This window comes from Pseudophryne corroboree, chromosome 3 (assembly GCF_028390025.1).
Source record: "Pseudophryne corroboree isolate aPseCor3 chromosome 3, aPseCor3.hap2, whole genome shotgun sequence".
Taxonomy (NCBI): domain Eukaryota; kingdom Metazoa; phylum Chordata; class Amphibia; order Anura; family Myobatrachidae; genus Pseudophryne; species Pseudophryne corroboree.
In genome coordinates, this window is record NC_086446.1 from 483,049,250 (window position 1) to 483,062,578 (window position 13,329).

Sequence of the window (13,329 nt, forward strand, 5' to 3'; positions counted from 1 at the left end):
AAGGACCATGGGGATTATACCAAAGCTCCCAAACGGGCGGGAGAGTGCGGATGACTCTGTAGCACCGAATGAGAGAACTCCAGGTCCTCCTTAGCCAGAGTATCAAATTTGTAAAATTTTACAAACGTGTTCTCCCCTGACCACGTAGCTGCTCGGCAAAGTTGTAATGCCGAGACCCCTCGGGCAGCCGCCCAAGATGAGCCCACCTTCCTTGTGGAGTGGGCCTTTACAGATTTAGGCTGTGGCAGGCCTGCCACAGAATGTGCAAGTTGGATTGTGCTACAGATCCAACGAGCAATCGTCTGCTTAGACGCAGGAGCACCCATCTTGTTGGGTGCATACAATATAAACAACGAGTCAGATTTTCTGACTCCAGCTGTCCTTGCAATATATATTTTTAATGCTCTGACAACGTCCAGTAACTTGGAGTCCTCCAAGTCACTTGTAGCCGCAGGCACTACAATAGGCTGGTTCAGATGAAATGCTGACACCACCTTAGGGAGAAAATGCGGACGAGTCCGCAGTTCTGCCCTGTCCGAATGGAAAATCAGATATGGGCTTTTGTAAGATAAAGCTGCCAGTTCTGACACTCTCCTGGCCGAAGCCAGGGCTAGTAACATGGTCACTTTCCATGTGAGATATTTTAAATCCACCTTTTTTAGTGGTTCAAACCAATGAGATTTTAGAAATTCCAAAACCACATTGAGATCCCACGGTGCCACTGGAGGCACCACAGGAGGCTGTATATGCAGCACTCCCTTAACAAAAGTCTGGACTTCAGGAACTGAAGCCAATTCTTTTTGAAAGAAAATCGACAGGGCCGAAATTTGAACCTTAATAGATCCCAATTTGAGACCCATAGACAATCCTGATTGCAGGAAATGTAGGAATCGACCCAGTTGAAATTCCTCCGTCGGAGCACTCCGATCCTCGCACCACGCAACATATCTTCGCCAAATGCGGTGATAGTGTTGCACGGTTACTTCCTTCCTTGCTTTAATCAAAGTAGGAATGACTTCTTCCGGCATGCCTTTTTCCTTTAGGATCCGGCGTTCAACCGCCATGCCGTCAAACGCAGCCGCGGTAAGTCTTGAAACAGACAGGGACCCTGCTGAAGCAAGTCCCTCCTTAGAGGTAGAGGCCACGGATCTTCCGTGATCATCTCTTGAAGTTCCGGGTACCAAGTCCTTCTTGGCCAATCCGGAACCACTAGTATCGTTCTTACGCCTCTTTGCCGTATAATTCTCAATACTTTTGGTATGAGAGGCAGAGGAGGAAACACATACACCGACTGGTACACCCAAGGCGTTACCAGCGCGTCCACAGCTATTGCCTGCGGATCTCTTGACCTGGCGCAATACCTGTCCAGTTTTTTGTTGAGGCGAGACGCCATCATGTCCACCATTGGTCTTTCCCAACGGGTTACCAGCATGTGGAAGACTTCCGGATGAAGTCCCCACTCTCCCGGGTGAAGGTCGTGTCTGCTGAGGAAGTCTGCTTCCCAGTTGTCCACTCCCGGGATGAACACTGCTGACAGTGCTATCACATGATTCTCTGCCCAGCGAAGAATCCTTGCAGCTTCTGCCATTGCACTCCTGCTTCTTGTGCCGCCCTGTCTGTTTACATGGGCGACTGCCGTGATGTTGTCCGACTGGATCAACACCGGTTTTCCTTGAAGCAGAGGTTCTGCCTGGCTTAGAGCATTGTAGATTGCTCTTAGTTCCAGAATGTTTATGTGAAGAGACGTTTCCAGGCTCGTCCACACTCCCTGGAAGTTTCTTCCTTGTGTGACTGCTCCCCAGCCTCTCAGGCTGGCGTCCGTGGTCACCAGGATCCAATCCTGTATGCCGAATCTGCGGCCCTCCAATAGATGAGCACTCTGCAACCACCACAGAAGAGATACCCTTGTCCTTGGAGACAGGGTTATCCGCTGGTGCATCTGAAGATGCGACCCTGACCATTTGTCCAACAGATCCCTCTGGAAAATTCGTGCATGGAATCTGCCGAATGGAATTGCTTCGTAAGAAGCCACCATTTTTCCCAGGACTCTTGTGCATTGATGTACAGACACCTTTCCTGGTTTTAGGAGGTTCCTGACAAGCTCGGATAACTCCTTGGCTTTTTCCTCCGGGAGAAAAACCTTTTTCTGAACCGTGTCCAGAATCATCCCTAGGAACAGCAGACGAGTTGTCGGCATTAACTGGGATTTTGGAATATTCAGAATCCAGCCGTGCTGTTTTAGCACTTCTTGAGACAGTGCTAATCCCCTCTCTAGCTGTTCTCTGGACCTTGCCCTTATTAGGAGATCGTCCAAGTATGGGATAATTAATACGCCTTTTCTTCGAAGAAGAATCATCATCTCGGCCATTACCTTTGTAAAGACCCGAGGTGCCGTGGACAATCCGAACGGCAGCGTCTGAAACTGATAGTGACAGTTTTGTACAACGAACCTGAGGTACCCCTGGTGTGAGGGGTAAATTGGAATATGGAGGTACGCATCCTTGATGTCCAAGGACACCATAAAGTCCCCTTCTTCCAGGTTCGCTATCACTGCTCTGAGTGACTCCATTTTGAACTTGAACTTCTTTATGTACAGGTTCAAGGACTTCAGATTTAGAATAGGTCTTACCGAGCCGTCCGGCTTCGGTACCACAAATAGAGTGGAATAATACCCCTTTTCCCTGTTGTAGAAGAGGTACCTTGACTATCACCTGCTGAGAGTACAGCTTGTGAATGGCTTCCAAAACCGTCTCCCTTTCTGAGGGGGACGTTGGTAAAGCAGACTTCAGGAAACGGCGAGGCGGATCTGTCTCTAGTTCCAACCTGTACCCCTGAGATATTATCTGCAGGATCCAGGGATCTACCTGCGAGTGAGCCCACTGCGCGCTGAAATTCTTGAGACGACCGCCCACCGCCCCCGAGTCCGCTTGAGAAGCCCCAGCGTCATGCTGAGGCTTTTGTAGAAGCGGGGGAGGGCTTCTGTTCCTGGGAAGGAGCTGCCTGTTGGTGTCTCTTCCCCCTTCCTCTGCCTCGTGGCAGATATGAATATCCCTTTGCTCTCTTGTTTTTAAAGGAACGAAAGGGCTGCGGTTGAAAAGTCGGTGTCTTTTTCTGTTGGGGAGTAGCTTGAGGTAAAAAGGTGGATTTCCCGGCTGTAGCCGTGGCCACCAAATCTGATAGACCGACTCCAAATAACTCCTCCCCTTTATACGGCAAAACTTCCATATGCCGTTTTGAGTCCGCATCGCCTGACCACTGTCGCGTCCATAAACTTCTTCTGGCCGAAATGGACATAGCACTTACCCGTGATGCCAGTGTGCAGATATCCCTCTGTGCATCACGCATATAAAGAAATGCATCCTTTATTTGCTCTAAAGACAGTAAAACATTGTCCCTATCCAGGGTATCAATATTTTCAATCAGGGACTCTGACCAAGCTACTCCAGCACTGCACATCCAGGCTGTCGCTATAGCTGGTCGTAGTAGAACACCTGTATGTGTGTATATACTTTTTTGGATATTTTCCATCCTCCTATCTGCTGGATCTTTAAGTGCGGCCGTCTCAGGAGAGGGTAACGCCACTTGTTTAGATAAGCGTGTGAGCGCCTTGTCCACCCTAGGAGGTGTTTCCCAGCGCGCCCTAACCTCTGACGGGAAAGGGTATAAAGCTAATAACTTCTTTGAAATTAGCATCTTTTTATCGGGGGCAACCCACGCTTCATCACATACATCATTTAGTTCTTCTGATTCAGGAAAAACTATAGGTAGTTTTTTCACACCCCACATAATACCCTGTTTAGTGGTACCTGTAGTATCAGCTAAATGTAACGCCTCCTTCATTGCCAAAATCATATAACGTGTGGCCCTACTGGAAAATACGGTTGATTCGTCACCGTCGCCACTGGAATCAGTGCCTGTGTCTGGGTCTGTGTCGACCGACTGAGGCAAAGGGCGTTTTACAGCCCCTGACGGTGTTTGAGGCGCCTGGACAGGCACTAACTGATTGTCCGGCCGTCTCATGTCGTCAAACGACTGCTTTAGCGTGTTGACACTATCCCGTAATTCCATAAATAAAGGCATCCATTCTGGTGTCGACCCCCTAGGAGGTGACATCCCCATATTTGGCAATTGCTCCGCCTCCACACCAATATCGTCCTCATACATGTCGACACACACGTACCGACACACAGCAGACACACAGGGAATGCTCTTAACGAAGACAGGACCCCACTAGCCCTTTGGGGAGACAGAGGGAGAGTTTGCCAGCACACACCAAAAGCGCTATATATGACAGGGATAGCCTTATAATAAGTGCTCCCTGTATAGCTGCTTTTATAATATAATTTTTGCCACTATTTTGCCCCCCCTCTCTTGTTTTACCCTGTTTCTGTAGTGCAGTGCAGGGGAGAGACCTGGGAGCCGTCCTGACCAGCGGAGCTGTGTAAGGAAAATGGCGCTGTGTGCTGAGGAGATAGGCCCCGCCCCTTTTCCGGCGGGCTCGTCTCCCGCTCTTTAGTGTATTCTGGCAGGGGTTAAATATCTCCATATAACCCCCGGAGGCTATATGTGAGGTATTTTTTAGCCAAATAGGTTTTCATTTGCCTCCCAGGGCGCTCCCCTCCCAGCGCCCTGCACCCTCAGTGACTGCCGTGTGAAGTGTGCTGAGAGGAAAATGGCGCACAGCTGCAGTGCTGTGCGCTACCTTTAGAAGACTGAGGAGTCTTCTGCCGCCGATTCTGGACCTCTTCATGTTTCAGCATCTGCAAGGGGGCCGGCGGCGAGGCTCCGGTGACCATCCAGGCTGTACCTGTGATCGTCCCTCTGGAGCTGATGTCCAGTAGCCAAGAAGCCAATCCATCCTGCACGCAGGTGAGTTCACTTCTTCTCCCCTAAGTCCCTCGTTGCAGTGATCCTGTTGCCAGCAGGACTCACTGTAAAATAAAAAACCTAAGCTAAACTTTCTCTAAGCAGCTCTTTAGGAGAGCCACCTAGATTGCACCCTTCTCGGCCGGGCACAAAATCTAACTGAGGCTTGGAGGAGGGTCATAGGGGGAGGAGCCAGTGCACACCACCTGATCGGAAAGCTTTACTTTTTGTGCCCTGTCTCCTGCGGAGCCGCTATTCCCCATGGTCCTTTCAGGAACCCCAGCATCCACTAGGACGATAGAGAAATATATATATATATATATACACAAATAGAAAATTCATCACTCACCATAGCAAGCTCACTTGTCCTCACAACATCAATAAATAAACGATGGTGGTTTAGTTAGTGAATTGGCCAATGCACGGAGCCTGCAAACCGCTCGCCAAGGTACCCCACCTTCATGCAGGTCCTAGACTATCACAAAGCCTTATAAATTAAAACCTGGCAACTGTATCACACATAATATAACTGCAAATATGCCCACTAGGTTTAATGTATGCCTGCCACAAATCTTATGGCTTTTAAAGGCTTTTAAACCCCCATCGTTTATTTATTGATGTTGTGAGGACAAGTGAGCTTGCTATGGTGAGTGCTGAATTTTCTATTTGTATGTATTTGGGTAGGTGGCCATGGGCTGCATGCACCCCACCCTATGAGTGGTGAGTGCAGACACTGCACCCCGCTTCTGGGGTGGCGAGTGCTGTGGTTTTCTATATTTGTTTGTATATTGTGGGGTTAATCTTTGGTTAACTCTTATTAACCGTGGTCACAGGCCTTTTCATGCACCCCTGTGTAATCTCAATTGTTCTAAACATGTGTCAGCAGCTCCTTAGTAATTTATCAGCCAGTGTCAGGTGACTAGAATGCCTTTAAAAGCCATAAGATTTGTGGCAGGCATACATTAAACCTAGTGGGCATATTTGCAGTTATATTATGTGTGATACAGTTGCCATGTTTTAATTTTTAAGGCTTTGTGATAGTGTAGGACCTGCATAAAGGTGGTGTACCTTGGCGAGCGGTTTGCAGGCTTCCGTGCATTGGCCAATTCACTAACTAAACCCCCATCGTTTATTTATTGATGTTGTGAGGACAAGTGAGTTTGCTATGGTAAATGCTGAATTTTCTATTTGTATGTATTTGGCTAGGTGGCCATGGGCTGCATGCACCCCACCCTATGAGTGGTGAGTGCAGATATTGCACCCCGCTTCTGGGGTGGCGAGTGCTGTGGTTTTCTATATTTGTTTGTATATTGTGGGGTTAATCTTTGGTTAACTCTTATTAACCGTGGTCACAGGCCTTTTCATGCACCCCTGTGTAATCTCAATTGTTCTAAACCTGTGTCAGCTGCTCCTTAGTAATTTACCAGCCAGTGTCAGGTGACTATTTATGCCTTTAATAGCCGTAAGATTTGTGGCAGGCATACATTAAACCTAGTGGGCATATTTGCAGTTATATTATGTGTGATACAGTTGCCATGTTTTAATTTTTAAGGCTTTGTGATAGTGTAGGACCTGCATGAAGGTGGGGTACCTTGGCGAGCGGTTTGCAGGCTTCCGTGCATTGGCCAATTCACTAACTAAACCACCATTGTTTATTTATTGATGTTGTGAGGACAAGTGAGCTTGCTATGGTGAGTGCTGAACTTTCTATTTGTATGTATTTGGGTAGGTGGCCATGGGCTGCATGCACCCCACCCTATGAGTGGTGAGTGTAGACACTGCACCCCGCTTCTGGGGTGGCGAGTGCTGTTGTGGTTTTCTATATTTGTTATATATATATATATATATAACATCGGAAACATAGTGACTTTCATTTTAAAAGCTGCGCAGCCACCAGGTATCTGGCTGAGGGGTGGGGGGGATTAATTGACAGTTCCCCAGCAGCTACTATTGTCTGCAGCCACTGGGATTAGGGTCCTGCCATGATAACCAATCAGCAGTGACCGACAGTATGGCAAACACTGGGGGTGGGTGCAGGGTCCCTCTGAGAGCTGCAGCTGAGGGAGGAACTTTCTCTTTCCTGCAGCTGCACACACTGTACGTCTGACTGGTTGCATCCCGTGCCATCAGATAAGGCAGTTGCTAGCAGTGTGGTCACATCTGATGCAACCATGCCAGCCAAGTGGTTAAACAATTAGGGATGGTGAGTGTTTGATTCTAAGAAAGCTGGTCATGAGATTTTACATGTTCACTTTTTTTTTTTTTTTTTTACTGTACATTACACAAAGTTGTTTACGCTCTGTGTTTCATATACAGGTGGAGTATCCCATAACTAAATATTCCGAAATACGGAATATTCCGAAATACGGACTTTTTTGAGTGAGATAGTGAAACCTTTGTTTTTTGATGGCTCAATGTACACAAACTTTGTTTAATACACAAAGTTCTTCGTAGTATTGTATTAAATGACCTTCAGGCTGTGTATATAAGGTGTATATGAAACATATATGAAATGTGTGAATGTACACACTTTGTTTAATGCACAAAGTTATAAAAAATATTGGCTAAAATTACCTTCAGGCTGTGTGTTTAGGGTGTATATGTAACATAAATGCATCCTGTGCTTAGATTTAGGTCCCATTATCATAAGATCTCATTATGGTATCTAATTATTCCAAAATACAGAAAAATCCCATATCCAAAATAACTCTGGTCCAAGCATTTTGGATAAGGGATACTCAACCTGTATTATGTTCACTAAATTATTATTTACCGTTTTAAAGCAACATACACAAACTAACATTTCATATGCATGGGAAAATAAATTCACCTCAACAAACATAAATATGATGCTATATGGTTCCTTCTAGATAGGTAAAATAAAAATGCCTCCTTGAGCCCCAGAGATGTTCCCTCACTACTAACATCACACATTATTGTGGTCTTTCTTGAATACCCTGTTGAGCAAAACTAGATATTCAGAAATACTGCTTAGCGTATACAGCATTTTTTGGGATTTTCATATATTTTATATTATTTACCTAATTTATTAAATACTTATTGGTTTTTCTCTATAACATGTAAATAATTTCTTCCTAAATTCTTCTTCACCACCTATCCCTCCCATGTTATATTAATAGATAAAAAAAAACTATTAATTGTTCTAGTTCACATTGAAGAGATTTATCCTTCATTTTTATTTTACATCTTTCAATAATTAAAGCAAAAAAAGTGGAAACACTGCTGTATTGCATAATGCAGCAATATAAAATTATATACGGTTATATTGAGACATGATCCAACAACTGGCATGAGAAAAGTTATTTTTTGATCCCACTTCAATATATTATTAAATTATACACTGTTCTATGTGCACATTACTATAGTAGTCTAATAACAGACATGTGACTAGTGTTATAGTGCAGCAATGTATATATTATATACTGTTTTATCTGAATATGATACTATAGAGGTCTAATAACGGTCACGTGGATTCTGTATTATAGCAATAAATACATTACATATTGTCTGGACATGATGATAGATCGATTAACTGGCATGCAACTGCTCTGTAGTTCAGCTATGCACATTATATATTGTTATATAGGCTGCTGTATTAAAGAGTGCAGGAAACTACACATCACATACTGCTCTGTGTGCACAAGACTGCTGAGATCTATTACCTGACAACTGCTGTATTATAGCTAATGCAGTAATATACATTAAACAGCATTTTCTATCTGAATTACTTTGCTCAAGCTCATTATAAGACTGTTCTATTATTAAAAGGATCACTATTTGCATTATTAGTAAGCTAATACACAAGTCCCATGTCTGACATAAATGCCTGATGTCCTGCAGCAGCAAATGCACTATATAATAGTTTACAGCCGGATAACACAACATACGAGTAACTATCACAACATGATGTTGTCTCAAATCCTAACTGAAACTGAAAAACTCGGGAGGGGCAGGAAACAGTCACTGCAAATGATCATGAAGTAAAACTTAGAGATAGAACGCTCCTTCCGCAAACTCCAGCCTATCGCCACCTGGTGGCCGGGGGACAAACACTAAACCCATATTATTAAAAAGCAAGGATTCTCTAATAAACTGCACATTTTTATTATACATCTTCAAATAAACACACTGCTGTCCACAGCAAGATAATACTACTAGGTACAAAAGGTTGGCTATTGAGGTAATAAAGTGGCTTATCCCAGATTACTGTTATGATTATACAATTGTAAAAAAACACATTATATAGAAAGAAATATTATATTTTATATATATATATATATATATATATATATATATATATATGGTGGAGGGGGGGGGGATGAGGTAATTCAAGCGACCAAGGTGTCTAATCAATAATTGAGAAAAACAGGTACTATATACAAAAAAGTGAGATTTAATAATGGGAATACAAAGCACTAAAAAAAGGGGGGGTAACATGCAATACAATATAATAAAAATGTAGCTGGGTTGGTATAAAAAGAAGTAAAAGGGGAGGAGGTTTAGACTAAAAAATACAGCAAGAGTAAATGTATCAAAAATTCATAAAAGTACATAATAACATTAAAAAAAAAAACTTTAAAAAAGCAAAAATGCATAGGATAAAATGCAGGAAAAGGTGAGGAGAAGTAGCTTATCTTAGCAGGGTTTAAGATGAGATCAGAATGTCACCCAACGCGTTTCGTCCCTCATGGACTTCATCAAAGGGTACTGTAATGCTAGAGACAGAACCTATTTATGCCTTGAGACTAGGGAAGTGATGCTGACATCACTTCCTGTTGAGTTAATTGAAAACAACATGTCTATGATAAAAATGCAAATCTGTGCGGGTAAGTTTGAAGAGGATAAGGTGGGGACCATAGCTAATGTATTTTCTAATTAAAACGAGACCTGATTATGGTTTAAAACATCAATAACATGTGTATGAGTCCACTTCCGGTCCGGAGGCTGTTGCTGACAACATCCGCCCCAAAGTCCGCCTCACTTCCGCCCCACGTCCGGCGGCCTTGAAATGCTTCTGCGCATGCGCCTGGTGGGCACAGACGTGATGAACACAATTATTGCATTTTCTTCTTGCTTTGAGCGGCGGCCATCTTTTCGGTTGGTTATATGAAATACGTCACAGTGCTTCTTACTTGGAGCGGCGGCCATCTTTTTGGTTAGTTATATGAAATACGTCACAGTGCTTCCGAGAAATTGACTTCAAAAGACGTGAATGCGTCTATAAAGGCGTTGTGGCTCCCCATCGGGTACATGGAGGGAAAAGAGATGCTTAATTCAGATAACAATAAAAACGGAGGACAATAAAAATAAATTGTATATATGGGGAGAAATAGCTAAAACCTATTTATAAGGAATATAGATGCGAACGAGCAGATGCATATATGAGAGAGGATGAATGAAATATTACACATGTAGACATTTGTATAGGGACAGGAGCAGCTGAAAAATGAAAAAAAATAAAAATAAAAATAAAAAAATAATAATAAAAAATAAAATAGAAAAAAATGAAAAAATGATGAAAAAAATGTGAAAAAAATGAAAAAATGTAAATACAAGTATGTAAAAATAAAAATAAAAATAAACATAAAAATAAAAATAAAGATGAAAAATGTATATAAATATAATGCTCAAGTGAAATATACGATAGGAAATTAGGATATGAGTGAATGGAAGGCAAGGGGAGGGATATGGGACTGGCAACTGTAGTAAGTCCTTAGGGAACCAGGTAGAATGCTGGTGTGAATGAAGGGGTAATGACGTTATAGCTACCGACAGTGAAAATAGGTCAATAAGTACTAAGGAACAAATAAAATCATATATGTATGTAGTCCACTGAGAGTTTGTCAGAAGTTTCCCCTGTTTTGCCTATATGATTACAACACCCGGTATCCCAAGGAGGTCTCCCATCCTTGTACTGACCGGGCCCATCCTTGCTTAACTTCCAAGATCGGACGGTGTTGGGCGTCCCCAAGGAGGTATGGTTGTAATATTTATGGCTAGGTTGGAAACATAGTCCTCTCAGTTCATATGATGTTAATATTTGTCCAGTATTCATAGGAATATGGAGGGGTGACTCAAAGGAACTGGCAAGGTGGGAGATGTGAGGGCTCGAAGTAAAGGTTGTAAAATTGACTCATGATGGTGAGTAATAAGTAAAGTGGTGCCTATCCCTCCACTGATAATCTCTGGTGAGCTCATAGACATGTGAAAGACATTGCGAGTTATTAACATTAGATCAGATGTGCCCCACCAAAGTGGTGATAATCAAGCGGAGTGAGAGTATATATATATACACACAAATAAGCCCGCACTCTCATCTGCTTAATATCACCAGCGGGGTGCACCCAATGGAGGATACATTGAAACAATTAGTCCACAAATAGAGAAACGATCCCTTGACAAGGGAGATGCACTCTCCTAAGGAAGTCAGTCCAATCCACATAAAGTCGTCTTTAATGTTCAGTATAATAGCTCAGCATGTCAATGTTTCGATTCCAATGTAGAATCTTTGTCAAGACGAGCACAATAGTAACATCCGAATGTATATACACACTAAAAAATAAGAATTTACTCACCGGTAATTCTATTTCTCGTAGTCCGTAGTGGATGCTGGGTACTCCGTAAGGACCATGGGGTATAGACGGGCTCCGCAGGAGACTGGGCACTCTTAAAAGAAAGATTAGGTACTATATCTGGTGTGCACTGGCGCCTCCCTCTATGCCCCTCCTCCAGACCTCAGTTAGGGAAACTGTGCCCGGAAGAGCTGACATTACTAGGAAAGGATTTGGAATCCAGGGTAAGACTCATACCAGCCACACCAATCACACCGTACAACTCGTGATAACTATACCCAGTTAACAGTATGAACAATAACTGAGCCTCTCTCAACAGATGGCTCATACAATAACCCTTTAGTTAAGCAATAACTATATACATGTATTGCAGAGAGTCCGCACTTGGGACGGGCTCCCAGCATCCACTACGGACTACGAGAAATAGAATTACCGGTGAGTAAATTCTTATTTTCTCTGACGTCCTAGTGGATGCTGGGTACTCCGTAAGGACCATGGGGATTATACCAAAGCTCCCAAACGGGCGGGAGAGTGCGGATGACTCTGCAGCACCGAATGAGCAAACTCAAGGTCCTCCTCAGCCAGGGTATCAAACTTGTAGAATTTTGCAAAAGTGTTTGAACCCGACCAAGTAGCAGCTCGGCAAAGTTGTAAAGCCGAGACCCCTCGGGCAGCCGCCCAAGAAGAGCCCACCTTCCTCGTGGAATGGGCTTTTACTAATTTAGGATGCGGCAGTCCAGCCGCAGAATGTGCAAGCTGAATCGTGCTACAGATCCAGCGAGCAATAGTCTGCTTTGAAGCAGGAGCACCCAGCTTGTTGGGTACATGCAGGATAAATAGCGAGTCAGTTTTTCTGACTCTAGCCGTCCTGGAAACATAAAGTTTCAGGGCCCGGACTACGTCCAGCAACTTGGAATCCTCCAAGTCTCTAGTAGCCGCAGGCACCACAATAGGTTGGTTCAAATGAAACGATTATACCACCTTAGGGAGAAATTGGGGACGAGTCCTCCATTCTGCCCTTTCCATAAGGAAGATCAGATATGGGCTTTTACATGACAAAGCCGCCAATTCTGACACACGCCTAGTCCAAGCTAAGGCCAAAAGCATGACCACTTTCCACGTGAGATATTTTAGCTCCACGGTCTTAAGTGGCTCAAACCAGTGGGATTTTAGGAATCCAACACACGTTAAGATCCCAAGGTGCCACTGGAGGCACAAAAGGGGCTGAATATGCAGCACCCCTGTAACAACGTCCGAACTTCAGGCAGTGAAGCCAGTTCTTTTTGAGAGAAAAAGGGATAGGGCCGAAATCTTGGCCTTTATGGATCCTAATTTTAGGCCCATAGTCACTCCTGACTGTAGGAAGTGCAGGAATCGACCCCCCCGGAATTCCTCTGTAGGGCCTTCCCGGCCACACACCAAGCAACCTATTTTCGCCATATACAGTGAAAAAGTCTTGCTGTCACGTCTTTCCTAGCCTTTATCAGCGTAGGAATAACTGCATCCGGAATGCCCTTTTCCGCTAGGATCCGGCGTTCAACCGCCATGCCGTCCAACGCAGCCGCGGTAAGTCTTGGATCAGACAGGGTCCCTGTTGCAACATGTCCTGACTGAGAGGCAGAGGCCATGGGTCCTCTAAGAGCATTTCCTGCAGTTCCGGGTACCGAGTCCTTCTTGGCCAATCCGGAGCAAAGAATATTGTTCACACTCCTCCGTTTATTACAATTCTCAGCCCTTGGGTCTGAGAGGAAGAGGAGGGAATATATAGACCGACTGGAACACCCACGGTGTTACTAGTGCGACCACAGCTATCGCCTGAGAGTCCCTTGACCCAGCGTAAAACCTTTTTTATCTTTTTATTGAGGTGGGA

The 13,329-nt window shown here is 44.1% G+C and overlaps 1 pseudogene; it reads right to left on the minus strand.

The window, feature by feature from the left end:
• Positions 1 to 10,757: 10,757 nt before the first annotated feature.
• On the minus strand, positions 10,758 to 10,876 carry LOC134896233 (5S ribosomal RNA; annotated as a pseudogene).
• Between the last annotated feature and the right edge of the window lie 2,453 nt (positions 10,877 to 13,329).